Source organism: Bos grunniens, chromosome 7 (assembly GCF_055505025.1).
Source record: "Bos grunniens cultivar Pamir isolate PY7600 chromosome 7, Bosgru_T2T1.0, whole genome shotgun sequence".
Lineage (NCBI taxonomy): Eukaryota > Metazoa > Chordata > Mammalia > Artiodactyla > Bovidae > Bos > Bos grunniens.
Window position 1 is genome coordinate 98353755 of NC_141171.1, and position 26135 is coordinate 98379889.

Consider the following 26135-nt stretch of genomic DNA (forward strand, 5'->3'; position numbering starts at 1 on the left):
ATTACTTGGGGGACAAAGAGGCTACCATTTCTAGAGGGAACTGACCTCAGGTTGGCTCACCAGTTACCAGGGAAACCAGAGGCTGGGGAATGGGCAAGCATGTAGGTTGTTATTGATTAAGCCCTGTAGTTAAGTGAACTGGATAGTCATGTGAGTGAAGCAGGGATTGGTCAAGCAGGACATGTGCAGATAGCAAGAGAATAGCCACTGGAATGACCTGCCCAGACCTTGTGTCAACAACTAACTGTGACCCCCTGCTAAGCTGGACAGCATCCAATTCAACTGCCAGGTAGGAGGCAACCACCCAAATCTTGATCTTACTGTCTTTATCTAGGTTTACTATTGGTACTGCTAGGATTAGTTTGGGTTGCCAAAGAAACACATGCCATGATAGGGTTAAATGTAGAAGAAATTAGTGAATTAGGGAAATGCCTGGCCTTCAGCATGGCCTCAATACAAATGTGACAGCTTCCGTGAGAAGCCGCCAGGGCCCTCAGTGAACTAAGGAAGGTATACTCCTTGTGGTCAGAGATCTGAGAGGCATGATCTCATGGCCACCACATATGCCAAATGTTACAAGAAACTGAGTCTGGACATTTTATTTTGGAAGCTATGTAGGTGATACTGATTTAGAAACAATAGTGAATAAGGAAATGAAAAAGTTCAGGTGTAGACAAGCTCCATTTTGGATGACATCAATATTTTAGGAGTGGTAAATTAGGAGTCACGGAAAAAACGGAGTGGTCAAAAAAGTCACATTAAAACTAGAATAAAGTGGCATCTAGTTATTTCTCTACAGCTTTACAACCACAAGTCCACTTTGAATCATCATCCTCTTTCATATGAAAGATTAGCCTCCTCCATGAAAGTGAAAGTTGCTTACTCATGTCTGACTTTTGGTGACCCCATGGACTATACAGTCCATGGAATTCTCCATGTCAGAATACTGGAGTGGGTAGCCTTTCCCTTCTCCAGGGGATCTTTCCAACCCAGGGATCGAACCCAGGTCTCCCACATTGCAGGCAGATTCTTCACCAGTTGAGCCACAAGAGAAACCCAAGAATACTGGAGTAGGTAGCCTACCCCTCTCCAGCGGATCTTCCCGACCCAAGAATCAAACTGGAGTCTCCTGCATTGCAGGCAGATTCTTTACCAACTAAGCTATCAGAGAAGCCCATGTCTTCTCTGTGACCTGTCTACAAATCTATCCTGCCAATGTTTTCTCTTGAGTATAGCCAGAATGGTTAAAGAACAAATTAGATCATATCCTTCCATCATATCCTTTAGTCTTTCTTTTTAGGATAAAATCTAAAATTTTAAAAATAACCTGCATGATCATAGCTTCTATCCATAGTGCATCTTCAGCTATGCTTCCTCTCACTAACATATTCCAATCACAATGACTGCCCTTTAGTTCTTTGGATGACTTCCTTGTGCCTTAAAATCTTTACATACGTTGTTGTTTTTGTCTTGAAGGCTTTCTGTTCCTCTGTCATTCCATTCTTCCCCAACCCAAAAGCCAAAGAAGGAAAGAGTGCCAAGAAAATGGTAGCAATCAATTTTGTAAAATGCAGCTAAGATGTCCAGTAATTCATAACTGAGAAATTCCCATTTGGATTATTAATAAAAATGTCACTGGTTAAATTGGTAATAATTAAAATTGCATGGAAGGAGTAGACGGTACAGTGGCTTAGGGTGAAGTATAAAAAAAGAGGTCATAAAGTGAATTATTAGAGACTGAGAAGTCTGATGACACCACCCTTATGGCTGAAAGTGAAGAGGAACTAAAAAGCCTCTTGATGAAGGTGAAAGAGAAGAGTGAAAAAGTTGGCTTAAAGCTCAACATTCAGAAAACGAAGATCATGGCATCCAGTCCCATCACTTCATGGGAAATAGATGGGGAAACAGTGTCAGACTTTATGTTTTGGGGCTCCAAAATCAGTGCAGATGGTGACTGCAGCCATGAAATTAAAAGACGCTTACTCCTTGGAAGGAAAGTTATGACCAACCTAGATAGCATATTCAAAAACAGAGACATTACTTTGCCAACAAAGGTTTGTCTAGTCAAGGCTATGGTTTTTCTTTTCTTTTCTTTTTTTTTTTTATTCTTCCAATTTTATTTTATTTTTAAACTTTACATAATTGTATTAGTTTTGCCAAATATCAAAATGAATCCGCCACAGGTATACACGTGTTCCCCATCCCAAACCCCCCTCCCTCCTCCCTCCCCACACCATCCCTCCGGGCCGTCCCAGTGCACCAGCCCCGAGCATCCAGCATCATGCATCGAACCTGGACTGGCAACTCGCTTCCCACACGATACTTTACATGTTTCACTGCCATTCTCCCGAATCTTCCCACCCTCTCCCTCCCCCACAGAGTCCATAAGACTGTTCTATACATCAGTGTCTCTTTTGCTGTCTCGTACACCGGGTTATTGTTACCATCTTTCTAAATTCCATATATGTGCGTTAGTATACTGTATTTATGTTTTTCCTTCTGGCTTACTTCACTCTGTATAATAGGCTCCAGTTTCATCCACCTCATTAGAACTGATTCAAATGTATTCTTTTTAATGGCTGAGTAATACTCCATTGTGTATATGTACCACAGCTTTCTTATCCATTCATCTGCTGATGGACATCTAGGTTGCTTCCATGTCTTGGCTATTATAAACAGTGCTGCGATGAACATTGGGGTACACGTGTCTCTTTCCCTTCTGGTTTCCTCAGTGTGTATGCCCAGCAGTGGGGTTGCTGGATCATAAGGCAGTTCTATTTCCAGTTTTTTAAGGAATCTCCACACTGTTCTCCATAGTGGCTGTACTAGTTTGCATTCCCACCAACAGTGTAAGAGGGTTCCCTTTTCTCCACACCCTCTCCAGCATTTATTATTTGTAGACTTTTGGATCGCAGCCATTCTGACTGGTGTGAAATGGTACCTCATAGTGGTTTTGATTTGCATTTCTCTGATAATGAGTGATGTTGAGCATCTTTTCATGTGTTTGTTAGCCATCTGTATGTCTTTTTTGGAGAAATGTCTATTTAGTTCTTTGGCCCATTTTTTGATTGGGTCGTTTATTTTTCTGGAGTTGAGCTGTAGGAGTTGCTTGTATATTTTTGAGACTAGTTGCTTGTCGGTTGCTTCATTTGCTATTATTTTCTCCCATTCTGAAGGCTGTCTTTTCACCTTGCTAATAGTTTCCTTTGATGTGCAGAAGCTTTTAAGGTTAATTAGGTCCCATTTGTTTATTTTTGCTTTTATTTCCAATATTCTGGGAGGTGGGTCATAGAGGATCCTGCTGTGATGTATGTCGGAGAGTGTTTTGCCTATGTTCTCCTCTAGGAGTTTTATAGTTTCTGGTCTTACGTTTAGATCTTTAATCCATTTTGAGTTTATTTTTGTGTATGGTGTTAGAAAGTGGTCCAGTTTCATTCTTTTACAAGTGGTTGACCAGATTTCCCAGCACCACTTGTTAAAGAGATTGTCTTTAATCCATTGTATATTCTTGCCTCCTTTGTCGAAGATAAGGTGTCCATATGTGCATGGATTCATCTCTGGGCTTTCTATTTTATTCCATTGATCAATATTTCTGTCTTTGTGCCAGTACCATACTGTCTTGATAACTGTGGCTTTGTAGTAGAGCCTGAAGTCAGGTAGGCTGATTCCTCCAGTTCCATTCTTCTTTCTCAAGATCGCTTTGGCTATTCGAGGTTTTTTGTATTTCCATACAAATTGTGAAATTATTTGTTCTAGCTCTGTGAAGAATACTGTTGGTAGCTTGATAGGGATTGCGTTGAATCTATAAATTGCTTTGGGTAGTATACTCATTTTCACTATATTGATTCTTCCAATCCATGAACATGGTATATTTCTCCATCTATTAGTGTCCTCTTTGATTTCTTTCACCAGTGTTTTATAGTTTTCTATATATAGGTCTTTAGTTTCTTTAGGTAGATATATTCCTAAGTATTTTATTCTTTCCGTTGCAATGGTGAATGGAATTGTTTCCTTAATTTCTCTTTCTGTTTTCTCATTATTAGTGTATAGGAATGCCAGGGATTTCTGTGTGTTGATTTTATATCCTGCAACTTTACTGTAGTCATTGATTATTTCTAGTAATTTTCTGGTGGACTCTTTAGGGTTTTCTATGTAGAGGATCATGTCATCTGCAAATAGTGAGAGTTTTACTTCTTCTTTTCCAATTTGGATTCCTTTTATTTCTTTTTCTGCTCTGATTGCTGTGGCCAAAACTTCCAAAACTATGTTGAATAGTAATGGTGAAAGTGGGCACCCTTGTCTTGTTCCTGACTTTAGAGGAAATGCTTTCAATTTTTCACCATTGAGGATAATGTTTGCTGTGGGTTTGTCATATATAGCTTTTATTATGTTGAGGTATGTTCCTTCTATTCCTGCTTTCTGGAGAGTTTTTATCATAAATGGATGTTGAATTTTGTCAAAGGCTTTCTCTGCATCTATTGCGATAATCATATGGTTTTTATTTTTCAATTTGTTAATGTGGTGTATTACATTGATTGATTTGCGGATATTGAAGAATCCTTGCATCCCTGGGATAAAGCCCACTTGATCATGGTGTATGACCTTTTAATGTGTTGTTGGATTCTGATTGCTAGAATTTTGTTAAGGATTTTTGCATCTATGTTCATCAGTGATATTGGCCTGTAGTTTTCTTTTTTTGTGGGATCTTTGTCAGGTTTTGGTATTAGGGTGATGGTGGCCTCATAGAATGAGTTTGGAAGTTTACCTTCCTCTGCAATTTTCTGGAAGAGTTTGAGCAGGATAGGTGTTAGCTCTTCTCTAAATTTTTGGTAGAATTCAGCTGTGAAGCCGTCTGGACCGGGGCTTTTGTTTGTTGGAAGATTTTTGATTACAGTTTCAATTTCCATGCTTGTGATGGGTCTGTTAAGATTTTCTATTTCTTCCTGGTCCAGTTTTGGAAAGTTGTACTTTTCTAAGAATTTGTCCATTTCTTCCACGTTGTCCATTTTATTGGCATATAATTGTTGATAGTAGTCTCTTATGATCCTTTGTATTTCTGTGTTGTCTGTTGTGATCTCTCCATTTTCGTTTCTAATTTTGTTGATTTGATTTTTCTCCCTTTGTTTCTTGATGAGTCTGGCTAATGGTTTGTCAATTTTATTTATCCTTTCAAAGAACCAGCTTTTGGTTTTGTTGATTTTTGCTATGGTCTCTTTTGTTTCTTTTGCATTTATTTCTGCCCTAATTTTTAAGATTTCTTTCCTTCTACTAACCCTGGGGTTCTTCATTTCTTCCTTTTCTAGTTGCTTTAGGTGTAGAGTTAGGTTATTTATTTGACTTTTTTCTTGTTTCTTGAGGTGTGCCTGTATTGCTATGAACTTTCCCCTTAGCACTGCTTTTACCGTGTCCCACAGGTTTTGGGTTGTTGTGTTTTCATTTTCATTCGTTTCTATGCAAATTTTGATTTCTTCTGTGATTTGTTGGTTATTCAGCAGCGTGTTGTTCAGCCTCCATATGTTGGAATTTTTAATAGTTTTTCTCCTGTAATTGAGATCTAATCTTACTGCATTGTGGTCAGAAAAAATGCTTGGGATGATTTCTATTTTTTTGAATTTACCAAGGCTAGCTTTATGGCCCAGGATGTGATCTATCCTGGAGAAGGTTCCATGTGCGCTTGAGAAAAAGGTGAAATTCATTGTTTTGGGATGAAATGACCTATAGATATCAATTAGGTCTAACTGGTCTATTGTATCGTTTAAAGTTTGTGTTTCCTTGTTAATTTTCTGTTTAGTTGACCTATCCATAGGTGTAAGTGGGGTATTAAAGTCTCCCACTATTATTGTGTTATTGTTAATTTCTCCTTTCATACTTGTTAGCATTTGTCTTACATACTGTGGTGCTCCCGTGTTGGGTGCATATATATTTATAATTGTTATATCTTCTTCTTGGATTGATCCTTTGATCATTATGTAGTGACCTTCTTTGTCTCTTTTCACAGCCTTTGTTTTAAAGTCTATTTTATCTGATATGAGTATTGGTACTCCTGCTTTCTTTTGGTCCCTATTTGCATGGAAAATCTTTTTCCAGCCCTTCACTTTCAGTCTGTATGTGTCCCCTGTTTTGAGGTGGGTCTCTTGTAGACAACATATGTAGGGGTCTTGTTTTTGTATCCATTCAGCCAGTCTTTGTCTTTTGGTTGGGGCATTCAACCCATTTACATTTAAGGTAATTACTGATAAGTATGTTCCCGTTGCCATTTACTTTATTGTTTTGGGTTCGAATTTATACACCGTTTTTGTGTTTCCTGTCTAGAGAATATCCTTTAGTATTTGTTGGAGAGCTGGTTTGGTGGTGCAGAATTCTCTCAGCTTTTGCTTGTCTGAAAAGCTTTTGATTTCTCCTTCATACTTGAATGAGATCCTTGCTGGGTACAATAATCTGGGCTGTAGGTTATTTTCTTTCATCATTTTAAGTATGTCTTGCCATTCCCTCCTGGCTTGAAGAGTTTCTATTGAAAGATCAGCTGTTATCCTTATGGGAATTCCCTTGTGTGTTATTTGTTGTTTTTCCCTTGCTGCTTTTAATATTTGTTCTTTGTGCTTGATCTTTGTTAATTTGATTAATATGTGTCTTGGGGTGTTTCGCCTTGGGTTTATCCTGTTTGGTACTCTCTGGGTTTCTTGGACTTGGGTGATTATTTCCTTCCCCATTTTAGGGAAGTTTTCCACTATTATCTCCTCAAGTATTTTCTCATGGTCTTTCTTTTTGTCTTCTTCTTCTGGAACCCCTATGATTCGAATGTTGTAGCGTTTAATATTGTCCTGGAGGTCTCTGAGATTGTCCTCATTTCTTTTAATTCGTTTTTCTTTTATCCTCTCTGATTCATTTATTTCTACCATTCTATCTTCTAATTCACTAATCCTGTCTTCTGCCTCTGTTATTCTACTATTTGTTGCCTCCAGAGTGTTTTTAATTTCACTTATTGCATTATTCATTATATATTGACTCTTTTTTATTTCTTCTAGGTCCTTGTTAAACCTTTCTTGCATCTTCTCAATCCTTGTCTCCAGGCTATTTATCTGTGATTCCATTTTAGTTTCAAGATTTTGGATCAATTTCACTATCATTATTCGGAATTCTTTATCAGGTAGATTCCCTATCTCTTCCTCTTTTGTTTGGTTTGGTGGGCATTTATCCTGTTCCTTTATCTGCTGAGTATTCCTCTGTCTCTTCATCTTGTTTAAATTGCTGAGTTTGGGGTGTCCTTTCTGTATTCTGGCAGTTTGTGGAGTTCTCTTTATTATGGCGTTTCCTCACTGTGTGTGGGTTTGTACAGGTGGCTTGTCAAGGTTTCCTGGTTAGGGAAGCTTGTGTCGGTGTTCTGGTGGGTGGAGCTGTATTTCTTCTCTCTGGAGTGCAATGAAATGTCCACTAATGAGTTATGAGATGTCTGTGGTTTTGGGGTGACTTTGGGCAGCCTGTATCTTGAAGCTCAGGGCTGTGTTCCTTTGTTGCTGGAGAATTTGCTTGGTATGACTTGCCCTGGAACTTATTGGCCCTTGTGTGGTGCTTGGTTTCAGTGTCGGTATGGAAGCATTTGATGAGCTCCTGTCAATGAATGTTCCTTGGAGTCAGGAGTTCCCTGGAGTCAGGGTTTGGACTTAAGTCTCCTGCTTCCGATTATCAGTCTTATTTTTACAGTAGTTTCAAAACTTCTCCTTCTATACAGCACCATTGATAAAACATCTACATTAAAGATGATAAGTTTCTCTACAGTGAGGGTCACTCAGAGAGGTTCACAGGGTTACATGGAGAAGAGATGAGGGAGGAGGGAGTTAGAGGTGACCCAAATGAGATGAGGTGAATCAATAGTGGAGAGAGTGGGCTAGCCAGTAGTCACTTCCTTATGTGCACTCCGCAACTGGACCACTCAGAGATGTTCACGGGGTTATACAGAGAAGAGAAGAAGGAGGAAGGTAACAGAGGTGGCCAGAAGGATAAAAGGGGGGAATGAAAAGGAGGGAGACAGATCCAGCCAGTAATCAGTTCCCTAAGTGTTCTCCACCATCTGGAACACACAGAAATTCACAGAGTTGGGTAGAGTAGAGAGGGGTTAGGGAGGAGACACAGGCGACCTGGTGGAGAAAAAGGAGGGTCCAAAGGGAGAGAGAGCAGTCAAGCCAGTAATCTCACTCCCTAGTGAAAAATGGGTCCTGAAGATTGGGTCCTTAAAGGTACAAAATTGGTAACAAATACATAAAAGCAAAAATCAAAAATCTAGAGTAGAGTTTGGAATTTCAAAAATACGATGTTAAAGAAAAGAAGAAGGAAAAGAAAGAGAGAAAGAACGAACAAACAAAAACAAACAAGGTCGCGAAAATTATAAAGAAAGTACAGGTACAAAATTGATAACTAATACCAGAAAGCGAAAATTAAAAATCTAGAGTAGAGTTTGGAATTTCAAAAATACGATGTTAAAGAAAAGAAGAAGGAAAAGAAAGAGAGAAAAAACGAACAAACAAAAACAAACAAGGTCGCGAAAATTATAAAGAAAGTACAGGTACAAAATTGATAACTAATACCAGAAAGCAAAAATTAAAAATCTAGAGTAAAGTTTGGAATTTCAAAAATACAATGTTAAAAAAAAAAAAAAAGAAGAAGAAGAAAAATAAAGAGAGAAAACAAACAAACAAATACGAACAATGTCACAAAAATTATAAAGAAAATACAGGTACAAAATTGATATCAAATACCAAAAAGCATAAATTAAAAATCTAGAGTAAAGTTTGGAATTTCAGATATACAATGTTATATAAAAGAAGAAGAGAAAGAAACAGAGAAGAAGAGAAAAAAAAAGAAAAAAAAAAGTCACAGAAATTATATAAAAAAAAACTATAGGTACAAAATTGATAACATATACCAAAAAGCGAAAATTAAAAATCTAGAGTAGAGTTTGGAATTTCAAAAATACAATGTTAAAGAAAAGAAGAAAAAAACAAAAACAAAAACAAACAAACAAAAAAAACAAGGTCAAAAAATTATAAAATATATATATATGAAGTTTGCTGAAGAAGAAAAAAATAGGGTCTTTTTTTTTTTTTTTGCAAAGTAATAGGTTATAAAAGTGAAAATTAAAGGAACAATAGAGGACTTAAAAATTTTTTTTTTTTTTTAGTTAAAAAAAAAAAAAAAGAAAGAATGATCGTAAAAATAATAAAAATATATCTAGGACTTTTTTGTTTTTTTTTTGTGGGTGTTGTGGGTTCAGTTCATTTTTGGCTAGTTCCTTGGTCAGATTTATATTTCTCAAGATCTATAGGCCCCTTCCTATGTAGTCCGTAGTAACCACAGGGTTTTGATCTATTGCCTGTAGCTTCCAAGGCGTTTCCCTCTGTTATATCTTCTTCTGTTTGCTAGTCTCTTCAGTATCTGGTTTCCGCCCTGACTCAAAGGGCACGGTGGAGGACACTTTTTTTTTTTTTTTTTTTTTAGGCTTACTTGTTCATTCGCGCTGTGGGGATGGAGGGAGGGATGCTGCAAACAAATAACACTGGCGTGGGCTCGCAGTGCCTCAGCCACCCTGGGTCTGCCCCCGCTCACGGCGCGTGTAGCCTCCCTGTCCACACTGCTCGGACTCTAGGTTGTTCTGCCGGGAACAATCCGAGGCTGGCCCTGGGCTGCATGCACCTCCCAGGTCCAAGCCGCTCAGGTTCAGGCACTCGGGTAGTCCTCAGAGGCGCAGACTCAGTTGGGCCTGCGTTTTGTGCTCTTCCCAGGTCCGAGCGCCAATTTGCTCTTCCCAGGCGAGCGCCAATGCTGCGACTTATCGCCTCCCCGCCACTCGGTTATCTGGATGTAAAACCGGCGCACCTTCTCAGGCAGATGTTGACCGTCCAGACCCCCAAGAAGTTTTAGTTAGCAAAGAAGCCTGCTTACAATTTTATAGATAATGTCTCTCTGGGGCTGCGATTGCCCCCTTCCGGCTCTGGCTGCCTGTCACCGGAGGGGGAAGGTCTGCAGCCGGCTATCTCTGTTCAGTCCTTTGTTCCATGCGCAGGCCTGGCGGTCTTAGGTTAGGGCTGGCTTTTCGCGTGGTAGGTATCCCACAGTCTGGTTTGCTAGCCCAAATTATTTCGCTCAGATAGCGTTCAGGGTATTCAGGCCAGATTCTTACTCTCAGCGATGCAGCCCACGCCGCGCCTCCCTGCCCAGCCCCGGTTTGCTAATGGCGGATGCAGGCGTCTGCGCTGCTTCTCTGCTGGGGGAGTTACCGTAGGGCTCGCAATCTGCGAGTTTTAAATTGTTTATTTATTTTTTCTCCCTGTTATGTTGCCCTCTGTGCTTCCAAAGCTCGGCACAGATTCGGCAGTGAGAAGGTTTCCTGATGTTTGGAAACTTCTCTTTAAGATTCCCTTCCCGGGACGGAACTCCGTCCCTCCCTCTTTTGTCTCTTTTTTTTTTGTTTGTTTTTAATATTTTTTCCTACCTACTTTCGAAGAGTTGGGTTGCTTTTCTGGGTGCCTGATGTCCTCTGCCGGCATTCAGAAGTTGTTTTGTGGAATTTACTCGACGTTTAAATGCTCTTTTGATGAATTTGTGGGGGAGAAAGTGTTCTCCCCGTCCTACTCCTCCGCCATCTTGGCTCCTGCAAGGCTATGGTTTTTCCTGTGGTCATGTATAGATGTGAGAGTTGGACTGTGAAGAAAGCTGAGTGCCGAAGAATTGATGCTTTTGAACTGTGGTGTTGGAGAAGACTCTTGAGAGTCCCTTGGACTGCAAGGAGATCCAACCCGTCCATTCTAAAGGAGATCAGTCCTGGGTGTTCTTTGGAAGGAATGATGCTAAAGCTGAAACTCCAGTACTTTGGCCACCTCATGTGAAGAGTTGACTCATTGGAAAAGACCCTGATGCTGGGAGGGATTGGGGGCAGGAGGAGAAGGGGATGGCAGAAGATGAGATGGCTGGATGGCATCACAGACTCGATGGACATGAGTTTGAGTGAACTCTGGGAATTGGTGATGGACGGGGAGTCCTGGCGTGCTGCAATTCATGAGGTCACAAAGAGTCGGACACGACTGAGCGACTGAACTGAACTGAACTGAACTGAACTTGAGAAGTCTGAATAGAGAAGGATAGAATACAGTCTAAGTAGGGGATAGGGTCAAGAAAAGTTTGGTTAATTTGTTTGAGATTTGAGAGATTTGGAATAGTCACATATATATTGGAGGAAAAAAAATCCAGGATAAAAGGAAGATTGAAGACAAATGAGAATAGAATATCGTTGATTAACTATAATTCCTGGGAAGTAGGAAGGGATAGGATCTAAAATAAAGATGTAAGAGATTTGCCTTGGAAGAAGGGCATCCACCCTCTCTGCTACCAAATTTGAAAAGAATCAACCCAGGCTTGGCTTTTTTTTCATGTCTTTTTCCCTCTGATGCAGTGGAATAAGAATCCAATTCTGACATCTATCTAAGAACAAAAGAGTTGATTTAACATACAGTTGGCATAACTTTGGGAAAATCACAACTTTCTGAGGCTGATTTTCTCATTTGTGTGATGGATATTTGCATTTTTTAGGTAATTGATTGCATTGTATTACCTTGCCAGCTCTCCTGATGAAGATCTGTTCTCAATTTTAATGAAGGAGAAATAGTTAAGAGTGAGTCATTCATAGGTCTCTAGGTCAAATAGAAAATTTATAATCTGTGTATGGTACTAAGTTTACTGAGAAGCTTCCCTGGTGGCTCAAACCATAGAGTCTGCCTGCAGTGTGGGAGACCTGGGTTTGATCCTCAGGAAAATCCCCTGGAGGAGGGCATGGCAACCCGCTCCAGTATTCTTGCCTGGAGAATCCCATGGACAGAGAAGTGTGGCAGGCTACAGTCCATGGGTTGCAAAGTTAGACACACGACTGAGCAACTAACACAAATTTTTAAAGTAGATTTTATTTTTTGGAGTAGTTTTAGGTTCACAGTAAAATTAAGGAGAAGGTACCAAGATTTCTCACATATTCCTTGCCCTGACACATGCATAGCCTTTTCCATCATCAATATTCCCCACCAGAGTGGTGCATTTGTTACAACTGATGAACCTAAATGACCATATTATTATCACCCAAAGTCCATAGCTTACAATAGAGTTCACTTTTGCTGGTTACATTCTATGGGTTTGGATAAATGTATAATGACATGTCGGAGAAGGCAATGGCACCCCACTCCAGTACTTTTGTCTGGAAAATCCCATGGATGGAGGAGCCTGGTGGGCTGCAGTCCATGGGGTCGCTAAGAGTCAGACACGACTGAGCTACTTCCCTTTCACTTTTCAGTTTCATGCATTGGAGAAGGAAATGGCACCCCACTCCAGTGTTGTTGCCTGGAGAATCCCAGGGACAGGGGAGCCTGGTGGGCTGCCGTCTATGGGGTTGCCCAGAGTCGGACACGACTGAAGCGACTTAGCAGCAGCAGCAGCAGCAGCATAATGACATGTATCCTCCACTAGAGAATCATACAGAATTTTACTGCCCAAAAAATCCTCTGTGCTTAAGTTTATACACTTTGTATACTTCTTGCTGGTACAGTTGTATCTCTCCTAGCTTCATAAAGTCTCTGTCAAATGTATTGTTCTTGATAATCTCCAAGATTTATGCTGAATATAGTTTGTTTGAATAAAGGGTTTTATTGTTTTTAAAAATTTGAAAGTCAATGCATTAATTGATATTATAATTTCTCTCTTGGCATGTACATTCTGAGTAAATGTCATACCCTAATCAGGGCCAGCTCCAACAGACAACAAACACCAAGTTTTGCAGATGGGAAGGGAAGCTCTTTTATCGACTCATCTCATTGGAATTGTCTACTCATATTTTTTCTATTTTCCATAAGTGCTTGGAATCTGAGTTCCATGCTTTTTGCACTCCCTCTAATGACAGAATTGTGCAAGTTTTGCATTTTACAACTCCGTGGAGTGGTATTTCCATCAGTTGACATGATACATGTCACTATAACCAATTTTTGGTAGATGGCATTAAAGTGTCTTGAGGGAGGAGGACATTTTTCTAATTTACTCAAAGTCATCTTTTAGATTGGCAGCCTGTTTAGTTATTGATTCATTAAGCTCAGGGGACAGACTCAAACTGATCAAATACTGAAGAGTTCTGAAATGTCAGCCAGATATTGAGAACTGTAATTGCAAGTATGTAGAAGTACTCCTCCAGTGAGTATCGCGTTGGTACCCTGCTGGGAAAGTCTATGTGGGAAAGACTTTGTGTATATAAGTTTGCATAGTGAATGTGTGTGTTGGATATTTGTTGTTTTCTTTGCCTTTTTTGTCCCCTTGGGAATGGCCTTTCCTCATCCCCTGTAGCTCAGTAGAGACCACCAGTGACAAGGTCTCTCTAGCATGGTTACATGGGTGGGCCTGGGACTTAGAGTGGAAACTTAATGTCCCATCCCCTCAGCTGTAGTGTTTGACTCAAGAGTGAGCCTAATAGCACAAGCCAGGGCAATATCGTCTCTGAGAGAAAAGAGCTTTCTTTTCCCTCTTGGGTTGTGTTGACTATGTCCCTCTGTCCTCTGCCTCAGCGAGGAGGGATGAAGTGGACAGACAGAGAAATGTGGATCTGAGAGACTGATGGGGGGTGGGGGGGTCTAAAGCAGGGACTGCTTCACATATGGTGATGCATACGCTTCAGTGCTGCTCTCCCAATTCACCCCTCCTTCCCTTCCTCACCACGCCCACAAGTCTGTTCTCTATGTCTGCATCTCCATCGCCCCGCAGATAGGTTTGCCAGCACCATCTTTCTAGATTCCATCCATATGCGTTAATATATGATGTTTGTTCTTCTCTTTCTGACTTACTTCACTCTGTATAGTGGGCTCTAGGTTTATCCACCTCATTAGAACTGACTCAAATGCATGTAAAATAGATAGCCAGTGGGAATTTGCTGTATGATGCAGGGAGCTCAAACTTGGTGCTCTGTGACCACGTAGAGGGGTAGGATGGTGGAAGGGAAGTTCAGGAGGGAGGGGACATATGTATACCTATGCCTGATTCATGTCGATGTATGGCAGAAACAAACACAATATTGTAAGTGGTTATCTGCCAATTAAAACAAACAAACATCAAAACGAAACAGGGGCTAAGCAAGGATGAACACAAGGCAGTGTTTGAATACCTGAATTGCCTGAGACCAGGTCCATCTGTAAGTGTTTCAGCCAAGATCCCTCTCCTACTTAAGTCTGCTTGAGTGGGTTTCTTTGACTTACGATTGAAATATGTCTGACTAATACATTTTGGTCATGTATGGATGTGAGAGTTGGATTATAAAGAAAGCTGAGCACTGAAGAATTGATGCATTTGAACTGTGGTGTTGGAGAAGACCCTTAAGAGTCCCTTGGACTGCAAGGAGATCCAACCAGTCTATCCTAAAGGAAATCAGTCCTGAATGTTCATTGGAAGGACTGATGTTGAAGCTGAAACTCCAATACTTTGGCCACCTGATGCAAAGAGCTGACTCATTTGAAAAGACCCTGATGCTGGGAAAGATTGAGGGTGGATTCATGTTGATGTATGGCAAAACCAATACAATATTGTAAAGTAATTAGCCTCCAATTAAAATAAATAAATTAATATTAAAAAAAGAAGGGGACAACAGAGGATGAGATGGCTGGATGGCATCACCGACTCAATGGATGTGAGTTTGAGTGAACTCTGGGAGTTGGTGATGGACAGGGAGGCCTGGCGTGCTGCAGGTCATGTCGCAAAGAGTCAGATACAACTGAGCGACTGAACTGAACTGAATACATTTTGGGCTCAGAACAAGAGACCTTATCTGAGGGCATTGGTCCCACTGCCCTCCTTGTACATGGCCTGCACTTGCCTGGTGATAAGACACTTGTCCTCTGTAGCAACTGGAGGTGAACTTACACATCCATCCTCCTTCATCCTCCACTTTTCAGATTCTCATAGGACACCTGCCCCTGTCAACAGGTTTTTTTTCAAATAGAGGACAGTGCAAGTTGTTAGATAATGGGTTTACTTAGTTATGATGCCTAACACTTTCAAAGACTTATGTTTTTTTCAAAGTCTCTTTGGACACATATTTCTAAAACACTCATTAATGTTCATCTGTAGATGTCATTTTTCCTTGATTTGCCTTTGTCATGGGTTATAAACCACACCATTTGCTAAGTAACAACCTATTTTTAAAAACCCCAATAATGCCAACAGTATGATGCATTATGGTTTTTACTAGTGCTAAAAAATGTCTTAGAGTTCAAAAAGTATGATACTAAATTTTATCCTTAAGTTGTTCACTCTTCAAAATTGAATTCCCAGTAGATCATTTTATTTCTCTCAGTCTTAGGAAAATTCTAACAGGGTCCTCTATGATATCACTACTTGAATTAATCCTTTCTAGAGTTGAGCTTTCTTAGTGAATTTCTTTAGTCTTTTGTAAGATAAAGTTAGGTGTCTCACAATAAAGAAGCCCGACATGTACAATGGTGCTTTTTAAGAATGGATGAACTTGAGAATAAATTTTGTCTCAGTCATGAAATACTTGGAGCCTTAGAATGGCACTAGCAGAACTGTAGAGTAATGGACTTTGGATTTGGCTGTACTGATTCAATTCGTCAGGGGCTGAAGTTCTGCTGAAGACTTTGGGCAGGCACTTGTTACCATAGCTGAACATTGCAGGGTGGTACCAAAACAGGAGAGAAGGAAGAAGAAAATTTTTATTTCTTTTTTAATCACAGTACCCCTCTACTCTATTTCCACTCTTTTCATTAAATGAGCTGATACTGCTATGATATATGTGAAAGGGTTCTCTCTAACGTTAGATACCCATTGAAGAGATATTATTCCTTACTTTGATATCATAAGCTCTTCTTTCTCCAGTAATTTTCTCTAATTATGACTCGCTGGTCTCATGTAGAGGAGAGAGTGTTAGAATCAGAGCTAGGAGGTCTAGGGTCAGTCTTGGTTTTTCTGTATTTCACACCTTCTCTCCAAACTGCAGCAATTTTTTTTTTTTTGGTTGTTGGTTTTGTTTCATTTATAAGTTGGGGAAGATTATGACTGCATTCCCTTCAGACAAAATGGAAAAGCATATCTACAAATGCATGACTTTAGAGAGAAAGACTTAGAACAATGGACTTCCCTTGTGACTCAGCTGGTAAAGAATCCGCCTGCAATGCGGGAGACCTGGGTTCAGTCCCTGGGTTGGGAAACTCCCCTGGAGAAGGGAAAGGCTACCCACTCCAGTATTCTGGCCTGGAGAATTCCATGGACTGTATAGTCCATGGGGTAGCAAAGAGTCAGACACGACTGAGCGACTTTCACTTTCTATCACAAATAGACTGAGAAGTGTGATTTTCATTATCAATCATAGAATGACATTCACGTAAGTAGGCATGTACTCACACACACATGCATAAATGCACATACATATGTGTACAATGTCTTTCCAACACATTTTTACCACTGCCTATTCAGAATGACCAGAGAGAGGCAACTTCAGGTTTGAAGTAACTCAAGAAGCACTATTATTAAGGCTCTTTTTCGTGTGACAGGAAACTTGATTCAACTTATTTATTTGGCTCATATAATATTGATCAATTGATATCCTAGGATGTTAATACCTGAATAAGTTGGTATTGGGGTGGATTTCTTTAATTACTAAATACCCACCAATCTGGTTTAATAAGAACCATTTAGTGTAGTTGATAAAGTGTCAGAAAACAAGACAATTTTTCATATTTGCCTCTTGCTTTCTTCATATGAAAGCCTACCTGGCCAGTTAACATTGTATAGACCCACTTTATCTTGCAATTTGTTCTGTATCCATTTTAATCAACAGAATCTTCAGTTAGCCTTTAGGAAACATGTGAGAATCAAACACGGGCACCTCCACTTTGCTTCATTCTCCTTCAAATTTTCAGCCTGTGTTTACTGATAGTGGAATACATTTGTTAATCACTGCAAATGAAACAATTATGTGTCTCAAATTTATTCTGCAACATCTTTACTCTTTTCTCTCTATGTCTTTTAACAATAGCTATTAATAAATGCAGGAGACCTGGGTTCGATCTCTGGGTTGGGAGGATCCCCTGGAGAAGGAAATTCTTGCCTTGAAAATCCTGTGGAGAGAGGAGTCTAGGAGGCTACAGTCCATGGGGTTGCAAAGAGTCAGACATGACTGAGCAGCTTCATTTTCATTAATAAATTTATGATTATATTTTAATACTTAATGCCTTACATTATCTCACATGATTACTGAGAAGATGGAATTAAATATGTCCTTAGGAAGTGCTGTTGATTTATGTAATCACAGAGTATGGATTGGCAGCAAAAGTGGACAAATAGGATCAGTTCAGTTCAGTTGCTCAGTTGTGTCCAACTTTGCAACCCCATGGACTGCAGCATGCCAGGCTTCCCTGTCCATCACCAACCCCCCCAGAGCCTACTCAAACTCAAGTCCACTGAGTCAGTGATGCCATCCACCCATTTCATCCTGTCATCCCCTTCTCCTCCTGCCTTCAATCTTTCCAAGCATCAGGGTCTTTTCCAATGAGTCAGTTCTTTGCATCAGGTGGCCAAAGTACTGGAGCTTCAGCTTCAGCACCAGTCCTTCCAGTGAATATTCAGGACTGGTTTCCTTTAGGATTGACTGACTTGATCTCCTTGCAGTCCAAGGGACTCTCAAGAGTCTTCTCCAACACCACAGTTCAAAAGCATCAAATCTTTGGTGCTCAGCTTTGTTTATGGTCCAACTCTCACATACAAATAGTATAATGGGTCAGAACTGAGAAGAGTGGGAGGGGCTTTATACCTGAGAACTGGGATCCAGAAAAATTGAGGTTCATAAGGAAAAGCACAGCATAAAAATGTATTGAAAAGAATGTGAATCATTAAAGATAGATAGGCTTGATTACCTGTATGATCTTGGGCAATTAACTTTTCTTGGTTTAGTCTCAACCATAAAAGGAAATCTCTATATCAGAGTGCCATCACAAAAATGCGATGAGATAATGCTGAGTAAATTTAAAGTGCTCATAACAAAGTAGGCACTCAGTAACCCCCAGTATGGTGGCCGCCTCTGCGATGTCCCTTAGGGCCCCACCTCCTAGTGTTTACAACTCTGTTCCTTTCCACACTTACCTGAGTTGGTTTGGGTGACAATGAAATACAGCAGAAGTGTCACTTCTGAGATTAGATGATACAAAGATTGCAGTTTTCATTTGAGGTTCTCTGTCTCCCTTTGTATTGCTTGATGTCGGAGAGGACATGTTCTTGCAGCCCCCGCGAGAGGGTGGGGAGGGACTGAGGCTTCTTGCCAACAGTCCTCTGATTAAGCTTGGAAGTAGCCCCAGAAACTGCTGCAGCCCCAGCAGATACTCTGACTGCAGCCTTGTGAAGGACCACAAGTCAGAATCACAGAGCTAAGCTGCTCATGAATTTCCAACCCACCCAGACAGTGAGATAACATGTACTTTCCTTTAAGCCACTAAATTTGGGTTCATTTGTTTTGCAGCAATCAATCAGTTCAGTTCAGTTCAGTTCAGTCTATCAGTCGTGTCCGACTCTTTGAGACCCTGTGGACTGCAGCACGCCAGGCCTCCCTGTCCATCACCAACTCCTGGAGCTTACTCAAACTCATGTCCATTGAGTCGTATGCCACCCAGCAATCGCATCCTCTATCATCCCCTTCTCCTCCTGCCTTCAATCTTTCCCAGCATCAGGGTCTTTCCCAATGAATCAGCTCTTCACACCAGGTGGTCAAAGTATTGGAGTTTCAGCTTTAGTATCAGTCCTTCCAAAGAATATTCAGGACTGATTTCCTTTAGGATTGACTGGTTGGATCTCCTTGCAGTCCAAGGGACCCTCAAGAGTCTTCTACAACACCATAGTTCAAAAGGTTCAATTCTTTGGCACTCAGCTTTCTTTATAGTCCAACTCTCATATCCATACATGACTCCTAGAAAAACCATAGTCTTGAATGGCAATCAGTACTCATAGCCATTATTTTGAAGATCAAGGAAGTGAGGGTTAAAATCTAAACTAAGTTGGGGCTAGTGGTCAGGGGTGAGAATTTGAAGCAGATTTAGAAGTGAGAAGGAAGTTTAAACACTGGTCTCCTAAGCCTGTTCATACTTTGTTATCTATTGGAGGCTTTTGAGCTGGCACCTCCCAACTGGTGTGTTGTGAATTGAGTACATTGAGATATTGATTTTTCTTAATACTTTGGGTGGTTTGGTGAGGTCTGGGGAGGCTGAGTTCTTGGAGCTTGTCACGTCTGGTCATGAGAAAGCTTCTTTTTTTACGACCGTGTGTCATAATATTATTTTCTAGACGTGCTGGCATGTCAAACAATTGGACAGCACTGACATTTGTAAGATTGGACATTTATAAGACTGACATATTTGTTTTGGCTACAGAGATATGAGATCAATAACTTCATATAAAACATGAATTGTGAATGTTGGACTAAGTCAGAATCAGAATCCTATGGTCCCCTAAGGTCTATAAATGAGTATTCAAAGATTCCATAAACAACACGAAATTTTATTGCACATGGGTCTGCTGCTGTGCTTTCGTGTGTGTTTATGTAGTGAATATTTTTTCAGAGAACAAGTTTTATTCCTTTTAGCAGATTTTCAAATAAGTCTATAAACCAAAAGAGATGAAGGGCCACCAGACTACATGCATAATAAGGCTCTCCCCAGCTCTTAAAATTCCAGAATTCTAGATCTAATGGGATTGGGCTGTAGAAGATAACTTTCTGATTCAAGGTCAGACAGACCAGCTATAAAATTCAAGGTGTACCCTTTGGGACCAATTTTGGGGCTTGCTGTATTTTCTCAGAGTGTAGGGTTAAGCATGTGAGCTCTGGATCTCCACTGCATGGATGTGACTTAGTGGGCTTGGTCAAGAGATGCTCGCCCTGTGCCTCCATTTCCTCAATTATACTAGCAAGTTTATCCACTGCACGGGGTTGATGTGATGACTACATGAGCTATACCATGTAGGGTGCTTAGAACTGTGCCTGCCTGGCACATTTTCGGTGCTCAATAATGTTTGTAATGGTTATCACTGTTGCTCTTGTCCTCTCGATGCAAATGTCTTCCTAGCAGTTGGAATGCTTGAAATCAGACGTGGTTTAAGTCTTCCTGCCTTCACAGCAGGACTGGGTCACTGTGGCCCAGGGCTGGGACTCTGCTGTCTCTTTCCCCTTCTATTTTTCCCCTAGAAGGTGAGAAGGCCTTGGGTAGTTATTTGTTCATTTGCTCCAGACTTGGCGAGAACAGGCAGAGGTTGCTGTTGACCTCCACCAGTCTCAGATTCTTCTTTGTAAAACCAAAGTGTTGGGCTACATGACTTTTAAGGTCTCTTTCAGTTAGAGTAATCTGTGAATTACTGATACTAGAGGGAATGCAGAGGTAAGCAGCATTAGCAGTGAAGTGGAGTGACGGATAACCAGTACAATTGCCTTTTCAAGTTTAAAAAAGTGTTCTGGACATTTAGATGAAAACTTGGCTTCCAATGCTCTCTAGGTGTATATTGAATATAAAGCAAATCTAGCTTTTGGAAAAATGAGAATTTTCTTAGTAATTATAAAAACTTTACTAGATTTCGATACAAAATTCCATGTTCTATATATCATGAGGATTACCTATCTATATCTATGCCTCCATATGCATGTATAATTATGTACAGCTCCCATGTTAAGAAAATCTGAAGCATTATTCATGAACAAATTTAATTTGCTGGAACATTAATAATATAAAAATTAATATTTTCACCTAATGGTCTTCCTTTCCATGTACTTTTTCTTCAGAAAGTAAAGCAACTACTGTGGAAATGAAAGACTCAAATTTCTGAAAATGTGGCAGAAGCGTAATTAAAGTTTTAGGAAGGCAAGCAAAGGTTTCTAAGTCCTTCCCTCTTGCATTACCGTGTTTTAAGAAAATTGTGCCACAAAACCGCCAGCAGAGGTCCTCAGTCCCACAGTTTTTCAATTCTATTGGCTCTCTCCCTGTGGCACTATAGCAAACTGATTTCAGGGACTCATTTGCTCACTATATCATAAGTACTCACAATGCAGGGCCTACAGGCTTAAGCTATTAATGGAAAAGAAGACATTTAAATAAAAATACATTTAACATGTACAACGATGTATAATATGCTGGAAAACACTGTATGGATATTGAAGAACTTAGGAGTTGAAAGTGCAAGTTACAGGTTTTTCAATTATCGTTTAGAAGTAAAGAAGGGGGAGGAGAAGACTAGACCATTATATGCAGGTCTCATTTTAATAAATCTTTTCAGCTTTATTCTTTTCTCAATTTGAACTAGCCTTATATTTCTGAGAGTAAAAGAAAACAAAAGTATTTATATATGCCCTTCCTTGGGTGAAAATTTGGAATAGTTACCCCCACCCTTTTTTTTTTTTGCTGCAGAAAAAAACAAAACAAGACAAACCTGGGTCTGTTTGGTTCAAACAGACCTTTAGCTTCAAGCTAAAGGCAGAACCATGGGACCCCCAAGTGCACTCCATGTATTTTCCCATTAAAGATGAATTTTTAAAGAAGACATAAAACAGACTTAGAAATAGCTAATAGGAGTCTATTGCCACCTGAAATATTTAAAATTGAGTTGCCAGTTGCATTATTTCTTTTCTTGTCTTTGCACTGAGCTATCACTGTAAATTCATCATCAACATAGGGTGCTCACCAGAGAGACTTGGGCATCTCTTTCGATAGCCCTTAATAGTTTCCTGGTGGTGTGCTAGGCTTACTTGACAACATGTGCAAAATATAAAAAACGGACATTTGATCAGAAAAAGAAAATCAAATTTCAAGACAGTGGCCAAGGCTCAGTCTCTTTGGCTTTCTGCTTCCTAATCTGCATAATGCCTGAAGGTGTGCTTGAGGAAGGCGTGAGTTAGGGAGGGCGGCAAACTAAACCACCCAGCACAGATGCGAATAGCTGGCAGGTTGAGTAGACACTGTCTTGTGGCCAAGAAGCAATATAATGAGATTCCACTCTTCAATTCTTCTTGAGGATGTTTGCTTATATATATATTTTTTTTTTCCCCTAATATTCAGTGTTTCCTATCTTTTTTTTTTTTTAATTAATCCCTGGCTCCCTTTAGTATTAGAGAGTGTTTAGAAGTCAAACAGGAAAAAGCTAATAATGTGAAAATGGGTGATGACTTTGGACTTTCTCAAAGGCTGAATGAAGACTCTTTGCTTATTTATTTATTTTTTATTAAAAAAAAAAGGACCCAAGTATCTATGAAAACTAAACAACCTATTCAGATTTTTTTTTTAAAGAAATTCTGCAAAAAAAGGATGGGTGGAACTTATATTCCTGGCAGTTCTGCAGCAAGTCAACATCTCTGGAGAAGGACTTGTTCATCTTACTTCTTTCAGTACCTTCTCCAGCAAGAATAGACTAACAGGGAAAGAGTAACCAAAAGAAATGTCATTGTCATTTTTAACCTGTTTGCTGAGTGTGATAGTCCATTTTCTTTCTAAAAATCAGGCTCAGGAGGAACTAAGATGGCGGAGGAGTAGGACGGGGAGAACACTTTCTCCCCAACAAATTCATCAAAAGAACATTTAAATGCCGAGTAAATTCCACAAAACAACTTCTGAATGCCGGCAGAGGACATCAGGCACCCAGAAAAGCAACCCAAGTCTTCGAAAGAAGGTAGGAAAAAATATAAAAGACAAAAAAAGAGACAAAAGAGGGAGGGACGGAGTTCCATCCTGGGAAAGGAGTCTTAAAAAGGGAGAAGTTTCCAAATACCAGGAAACTTCTCACTGTCGAATCTGTGCCAAGCCTTGGAAGCACAGAGGGCAACATAACAGGGAGGAAAAATAAATAAACAATTAAAACCCACAGATTGCGAGCCCTATGGTAACTCCGCCAGCGGAGAAGCAGTGCAGATACCTGCACACGCCACTAGCAAGTGGGGGCTGGGCAGGGAGGCCCCGCGCGGGCTGCATCGCTTAGAGCAAGGATCTGGCCTGAGTACCCTGAGCGCTATCTGAGCAAAATAATTTGGGCTAGCAAACCAGACTGTGGGATATCTACCATGTGAAAAGCCAGCCCTAACCTAAGACACTGCCAGGCCTGCGCATGGAACAAAGGACTGAACAGAGATAGCTGGCTGCAGACCATCCCCCTCTGGTGACAGGCAGCCAGAGCCGGAAGGGGGCAATCACAGCCCCAGAGAGACATTATCTATAAAACTGTAAGCAGGCTTCTTTGCTAACTAAAACTTCTTGGGGGTCTGGATGGTCAACATCTGCCTGAGAAGGTGCGCCGGTTGTACACCTAGATAACCAAGTGGCAGGGAGGCAGTAAGTCGCAGCAATTGCGCTCGCCAAATACCTCATCACCTGAGCTGCTTGGACCTGGGAAGGGCACAAAACACAGGCCCAACCAAGTCTGCGCCTCAGGACTACCCAAGTGCCTGAACCTGAGCGGCTTGGACCTGGGAGGTGCAAGCAGCCCAGGGTCGGCCACGGAGGGTTCCCGGCGGAACAACCTAGAGCCTGAGCAGTGTGGGCAGGGAGGCTACACACACTGTGAGTGGGGGCAGACCCAGTGTGGCTGAGGCACTGCGAGCACACGCCAGTGTTATTTGTTTGCAGCATGCCTCCCTCCCTCCCCACAGCGTGACTGAACAAGTGAGCCTAAAAAAAATAAAAAAAGTGTCCTCCACCTTTCCCTTTTGTCAGGGCAGAAACTGGACACTGAAGAGACCAGCAAACAGAAGAAGCTATAACAGAGGGAACCGCCTTGGAAGCTACAGGCAATAGATTAAAACCCTGTGGTTAGTACCAACTACATAGGAAGGGGCCTATAGATCTTAAGAAATATAAGTTGGACCAAGGAACTAGCCAAAAATGAACTGAACCCACAATACTAACAACAAAACCAGAGAAAGTCCTAGATATATTTTTACTATTTTTAGGATCATTCTTTCTTTCTTTTTTTTTTTAAATTTTTTAAAAAAATTTAAGTCCTCTATTATTCCTTTAATTTTCACTTTTATAACCTATTACTTTGCAAAAAAAAAAAAAAAAAAACCCCATTTTTTTAAAAGCAAACTTCATGTATGTATTTTTTATAATTTTTTTGACTTTTTTTTTTCTTTTCTTTAACATTGTACTTTTGAAATTCCAAACTCTAGATTTTTAATTTTAGCTTTTTGGTATTTGTTATCAATTTTGTACCTATATATTTTTTTATAATTTCTGTGACTTTTTTTTTCTCTGTTTCTTTCTCTTCCTCTTTCATATAACATTGTATATCTGAAATTCCAAACTCTACTCTAGATTTTTAATTTATGCTTTTTGGTATTTGTTATCAATTTTGTACCTGTATTTTCTTTATAATTTTTGCGACTTTGTTTGTTTGTTTGTTTTTTCTCTCTTTCTTTTTCTTCTTCTTTTTTTTTAACATTGTATTTTTGAAATTCCAAACTCTACTCTCGATTTTTAACCTTTGCTTTTTGGTATTAGTTATCAATTTTGTACCTATATTTTCTTTATAATTTTCACTACCTTGTTTGTTTTTCTTTGTTTGTTTTTTTCTCTCTTTCTTTTCCTTCTTCTTTTCTTTAACATCATATTTTTGAAATTCCAAACTCTACTCTAGATTTTTAATTTTTGCTTTTATGTATTTGTTACCAATCTTGTACCTTTAAGAACCCAATCTTCAGTACCCATTTTTCACTAGGGAGCGAGATTACTGGCTTGACTGCTCTCTCTCCCTTTGGACTCTCCTTTTTCTCCACCAGGTTGCCTGTGTCTCCTCCCTAACCCCTCTGTACCCAACTCTGTGAATTTCTGTGTGTTCCAGATGGTGGAGAACACTTAGGGAACTGATTACTGGCTGGATCTGTCTCCCTCCTTTTCATTTCCCCCTTTTATCCTCCTGGCCACCTCTGTCTCCTTCCTCCTTCTTCTCTTCTCTGTATAACTCCATGAATATCTCTGAGTGGTCCAGTTGTGGAGTGCACATAAGGAAGCGATTACTGGCTAGCCCACTCTCTCCTCTATGATTCCACCTCATCTCATTCAGGTCACCTCTAACTCCCTCCTCCCTCGTCTCTTCTCCATGTAATGCTGTGAACCTCTCTGGGTGACCCTCATGGTGGAGAAACTTTTCATCTTTAATGTAGATGTTTTATCAATGGCGCTGTATAGAAGGAGAAGTTTTGAAACTACTGTAAAAATAAGACCAATAACTGGAAGCAGGAGGCTTAAGTCCAAACCCTGACTCCAGGGAACTCCTGACTCCAAGGGACATTAATTGACAGGAGCTCATCAAACGCCTCCATACCTACACTGAAACCAAGCACCACACAAAGGCCAACAAATTACAGGGCAAGACATACCAAGCAAATTCTCCAGCAACAAAGGAACACAGCCCTGAACTCCAATATACAGGCTGCCCAAAGTCACCCCCAAACCATAGACATCTCATAACTCATTACTGGACACTTCATTGCACTCCAGAGAGAGGAAATCCAGCTCCACCCACCAGAACACCGACACAAGCTTCCGTAACCAAGAAACCTTGACAAGCCACCTGTACAAACCCACACACAGTGAGGAAAAGCCACAATAAAGAGAACTCCACAAACTGCCAGAATACAGAAAGGACACCCCAAACTCAGCAATATAAACAAGATGAAGAGACAGAGGAATACCCAGCAGATAAAGGAACAGGATAAATGCCCACCAAACCAAACAAAAGAGGAAGAGATAGGGAATCTACCTGATAAAGAATTCCAAATAATGATAGTGAAATTGATCCAAAATCTTGAAACTAAAATGGAATCACAGATAAATAGCCTGGAGACAAGGATTGAGAAGATGCAAGAAAGGTTTAACAAGGACCTAGAAGAAATAAAAAAAAAGTCAATATATAATGAATAATGCAATAAATGAAATTAAAAACACTCTGGAAGCAACAAATAGTAGAATAACAGAGGCAGAAGATAGGATTAGTGAATTAGAAGATAGAATGGTAGAAATAAATGAATCAGAGAGGATAAAAGAAAAACGAATTAAAAGAAACGAGGACAATCTCAGAGACCTCCAGGACAATAT

At 40.2% G+C, this 26135-nt stretch overlaps 1 protein-coding gene across 1 annotated transcript in view; it reads left to right on the forward strand.

The window, feature by feature from the left end:
• LOC147370025 (uncharacterized) overlaps positions 1-24012 on the forward strand; it is a 66499-nt gene extending 42487 nt beyond the window's left edge. The window contains exons 4-5 of the mRNA XM_086413833.1: positions 22549-22716; positions 23754-24012. The gene's annotated coding sequence lies outside the window, so the exon portion shown is untranslated. The remainder of the gene's footprint in view (positions 1-22548; positions 22717-23753) is intronic.
• The last annotated feature ends 2123 nt before the right edge of the window (positions 24013-26135 follow it).